This window comes from Cupressus sempervirens, chromosome 9, assembly GCF_028749045.1.
Source record: "Cupressus sempervirens isolate cs-2001-9-10 chromosome 9, ASM2874904v1, whole genome shotgun sequence".
NCBI classification, from domain to species: Eukaryota; Viridiplantae; Streptophyta; class Pinopsida; order Cupressales; family Cupressaceae; genus Cupressus; species Cupressus sempervirens.
Window position 1 is genome coordinate 164,118,373 of NC_143126.1, and position 5,572 is coordinate 164,123,944.

The window sequence follows — 5,572 nt, forward strand, 5'->3', positions numbered from 1 at the left end:
TGGCTATAGAATATTTTACATAGTATCAAAGATACTCACAATAAAATATTTAGTGACTACATTGTTCTCTTTTTTCATTGATGATAATGATTACATAATGCATGATTTATACAAATTGATATTACTTTTGACAAGAGAAAATTATAGTGAAGAGTTTCAGTTATCACGAATCATGCATGAGAAAGTGGAGTGCAGCTAAACTAAACAAGAGTTCTCCTTATTGGACTTAACACATAGTAATTGGTTGGATCTTTCATAAATTGTGGATGAGAATGGAATCTTAACACCAATAGTATTGAACACTTGATCACTTTGAGTTGGTCTGTAGAAGGAAATTATCTTGGCATTCATATATTTCTCTCAGAGTTTGATGTTTTGAGATCAAACATATGTGTAGAGAAGAGAATGAAGTTGTGGGCATCATGACTGATCTAGACTAGGAATTGGAACTCTTAGATTTTGGAGAAAGTGGGATTGACTCCTAATTACTAAAGACTCCTTTTTTAGGAGATAAACTTTAATTATGATGCAAGATGATGAACAACCTTCGTGAATGGATTTTATAACCCATTCTCGATTTCATCTCCTTTGGATGAAACTTGGGTTATAATGATTGAGTATTTAAATGTTTATTGTAGTAAAATGAGAAAATTATAGTTATGTTGATTAGCCTTGACAACAATATGCCCTATAACATATTGTGTATGGTGTGGGCCCCTATGCAAATGTGGTTGACTTGTTAAAAGGATAGAAGGTTAGGTGGAATCATATATTTTCCTCACTCTCCAGTAGGATTAGTTGGTGGAATGCATTATTTTGTGGCCGTTGATGCATGGTTTACCTATGTCAATATTGTGAGCTCATAATATTAGAGATAATGACAATAATAGAGTTGTGTGTGTTGTCATTGATGACAACCTTTGATGATCTTGTTATTATTGCAAATGAAATTTCATATCAAATATTATTAAGTTCATGGTTTATGTCAAACATGCTCTAATTGATAGATTATTGCAATGAAATAGCTCAAGTATATTGTGCCTTCTTTTTGGGGTCTCTTCCTTGGGGATTTGTACCACATTTCTCCATTTTAAAATGTATTGTTATGTGACTTGAAAGTTAAGTTTGAAAATGTGTAAATATGATATATCCATAATTTCATGTCATGATTTATTATGTAGTTAAATTTACAAATGAATGTGTTTGTAATATTTCTAAAAATTGCATAAGTTTCAAAGGTGAAATTTGAATGCTTTGCATCACATATCTTCCGATAAGGGGAACCTGATAATATTTTATATATTTAAATTACCTTCAAATTTTATATGCTTTGTTGGACTCCAAGTATGATTCTAAATGTTTTATCTTAAGATTTATTGTTTAGTCATATATGGTAATAGTTTTTTTTAATTTTAATGTGTTTTTCCTAGCCTTGTTTAATTTATTTGAATAAGGGCCCTACCAGACCCATATGAATGAGTTTTGTGTTCCTTAGAATAGTAGGGCCACCCTCAAAGAGCTAGCTATTTGGTAGCGATTAATATAATCATCAAATCAATAGCTCCTTAATTTACCCAGACCTCGAACACCAAATTCAGTAGTTCTATGGGGAGTACATGTTGTTGGAATATTGTTGAATGTCACATTATGTTCCTTTGTGCTCCACATGATGTCTATGGTTTGTTACAATAAGTTATTTATTGATTATATAGAATGGATGAGATGATCATTAGTTTTTTGGACCACCTCAAATGATTACAACATTTCTTTTCCATTTTTGCTAGCTTGGAGAAGTGTTTCAATTAGTTTTAGGTCGTATTTACCTCTTTCCTTGGTCTACTTTCACTTTTCCACCACAAAAGTGTTGACAACTGACCATTTGGATGATTTGGAGAGGTTATCTAATTCTTGTGGGGATAAAAATGAAAGATCAAATGAGATGGAAATGTTTTGTAGAGTGAATTGTGTGAGAAAAATGGTGAATATATTCTAACTAGTGAGTTGAGGGTATCTATGTTTAGACGTCTCAAGAATTTTTATAAAAGTTGCTAGTTAAATCTTGTTGATTTAATAATTGGTGTCATAGTGAAAACTTTATTTTTCTTCATGATATTTTAATGTTTCAACCTTCTTCTGCAAGTGTTACCATTTTCAGGGACTAGTGAACTTACTTTGGCATAACCATAAAACTCTTAGTTACAGGAGTTGTTTCTTCCTTTTATTGTAGCCCTAAAAGAAAGTTTCATCCTTGTTCTATATTGTGAGATTTCTCATTTTGGATTTCCCCTCATTGGATTTTCACATAAATATGGAGCTCTTGAATAATTTGTTCTTTGAATGTTACATTTTTTTAAAGTACAAAGTAAATATTTTAATGTATGAAGCAATGAATATTTTAAAGGTTTTATCATATTACTAATTCACTCCCTATATTTTTTGTTCAACAAAAGAAATATTATCATTAATATTATCCTTTGAATCTTTAAACTAGTTTTTTGGGTAACTCTTTCCTTGTTCTGGTTGCTTGAAAGATCTATCACAATTAGTATTGTTTTGTCTATAAGATGATGAATGGATCTCATAAAATTCAAGATTAGATGACTAGGATGATAACATATTGAATGTGTAATAAATTAATTATTCCACTTTAGTATTCTATTAATCTTTGGTTTTCTCATCTTTGTTTATTCTACCCAAAGTGATCATTATTGTTATATACATATTCTCTACCTCCATATCTCTTAACTGAGCTACCTAGGATTCACTTTTGAGACTTGATACTTTTATACTCTCACGTCTATCTCTTCCCAATAAAAAATTGAGGTGGATATCTCTCATTTCCTTCATTTTTATATCACCCATAGATAGCAAATAAATGGTTTATGTAGTTGTAGATTGTGGAGTTTAGTCAAATAATGTCATAATAAACCCAAAAAAACCTTGAAAACTGATCCGTTATTTATCTCTCTCTTTTCAAATTGTTATCTAAACATATAAGATTCTCATATGCAGTGCTTTTGTTGAGATGAATCAATTTGGGGACAAACATTGTTTGCATTTTGAATCATGAGTGAGATTCCTTTCATAAGGATTTTCATTGAAAATAAGAGATTTTTCATGATAAATTAACATTCTCTAGAGAGATTTTCTTAATAGTTGGCTTATATTTAAGAATCGGATCTCCTTGTTGAGATTAATCCTAAATAGTTTATTGCACTTGTTGAGATGAATCTCTTTGATTTGCACAAAGATTGAATTTTGAGTCATGATTAGGTTTGTAAGAGTCCTTGCAAAAGGAGTTTCATTGAGGATAAGAGAAACTTCAAGATTAAAACATCCTTTGGGGAAATTTTCTTAATAGTTGACTCCTCTTCAAGAGTGAGATATCCTTGTTAAGAAAAATCCTCTTCAGGATTTTCATCAATAGGAATTTCAAGATACTAAAGTGACTTTCTTATAATACACTTTGCATAGGAGAAATGTGTATTGGTATATGTTAGGGCAATTGTCAAGCAGAGGAAGTAAGATAAATATAAGCTTCCATTGTGGGAGTAATAGTTGCAGTGCCATATTTACCAACACATCTTTTTTTTCCTTTTTTACCTCTACTATTAAACATATTTGTTTCCTTCATCCTTATTAGAGAAACATTTTCTTCCAAAGATGCATGTTCCATGTCAATATTGATTCCTTAGGGAGAGATGGCTAATGTGAAATTTTAGTGTCTCTTTTTTATTTAGATTTTTCATGAGACATGTCTTTCTTTCTATATCATCCTAAAGAGTAAGTACTTACCATGTGCCCATTTTAGGATAATTTTGTGCCTACTTTAGTTTGTTTCTTGTGATAAGACCTCACAATGTACTTAAATGCATAATTAATTCAAATATAGAGCATCCTCTTCTTTCAATCTTTCTTTGAACTGAGGTTGGATATAACTTCTAGGCATGATTTCTCATTTTCCATCCAATCACATAATTCATCTCCTCACCTAGTATCCATCCATTTATTTTTGAATTTCAAGATTTGTCTCAACCTCATAGAAACCAATATTTTCTACCCCTAATCCTTCTTGCCTTTCCCAACATCCCTTAGGATTTTGAGTTGTTTCTACCTAGGACAAGTCAACTGCCCAAATTTTCCTTGGTTTTCTGAGCTTGTACTTGGCCTAGACAGTAATGTTGAGGTTTTTCTTTGAGGTTTAGATTTATAGTCGACCTGCATCTTATTTGAGCCCTAAAATGATTATAAAAGGACATCTTCTTCTCTTATTTGAGATATGGCTATCAAATTTTGTATCTACATCCATATTGAATAAGTGCATCCATTATCAAGTCAATCAAGAGGTCAAGTGAAACAAAGCCATCAAGAGTCATCTACCATTCAAGTATGCATACAACCAAGGTGTTTTCTTCCATAGAATTAGCTTATTTCCCCATTAGAGGCCAAGAAAAAGAGTTTGTTAGCAATGAAGGATATCCTCATTCAAATCCATCAAGAGTCATCCCTCTCTCTCTTTCCCAATCTTGTAGGAATTGCAACATCTACTACATGAGGTTTTATCTTACATGATTTCCTTTTGGGTTTTTGTGTTTAGTCAAAGGAATTGCATCAACCTACTTGATCACATTTAAACAGATAAATGCATCTATATGATATAATATACTTTATTGTCTAGGTCTATCCTCTACTACATAATAATATATTTTTCATTTACCTTATTTTGTTTCAAGATTGATTCCAAAATAGGGGTTTGACCAAGGAAAACCTATTCCTTCAAACTTCTTCCCCAATTTTTCTATGTCTAGGAACAAATTACAGTGTTGTAGGTTCATATATGAGAAGTACAGGTACATACACATGATCCTAGAAAGTGTTATCATATTTGGAACTACTCAAAACAAGATGAATTTTCAACTTGTCCTTGGAAAATTGATTTGTCCCTACAATTTTAGACAAGACAACAACAAGTTACAAGTCTCAAATTCCTAGATCTAGAAGAACTTTGACATTCTAATAATAACCAAAATTATATCCAAATGTCAAATCTCTTCATCTTGTTTCAAGATACACATATTCTTTTGTTTGTCCCCTTTTCGATTAATTCCCTAGATCATATTTTCTTTATCACATCTTAGACATCTATGGAAATAAAAATTAAACATTGTGTAGATCTCGCATTAGCGCCTTCACTCTTTTAGTTGTGTTAATAAAATTAATTGTGTGAGTATTTTTGTGTTACAATGTATATGTATTTAGGATTTGGTGACTTCTACGTTTCATATCCATTTCTTGTGAACCCAACGCATTACATTTCCATTCTTATTTTGGTGTTAGACTCCCTTCCTATGCATTTTTATATCTATATATATATTTCAATATGGATCACATTTTTTTACATTGTAGACATCTAGATCCATATATTGTTATATTTTCATTGCATTAGATCTTTATCTTTATCACATTCCTATTTTTTAGATCTAGTTGTGTGTTTTCACATAGAACTCTCTAAATTGGATTAGTGTACAATAACCTATATTATTACACTCCTTACATCAAACACATGGAGTGA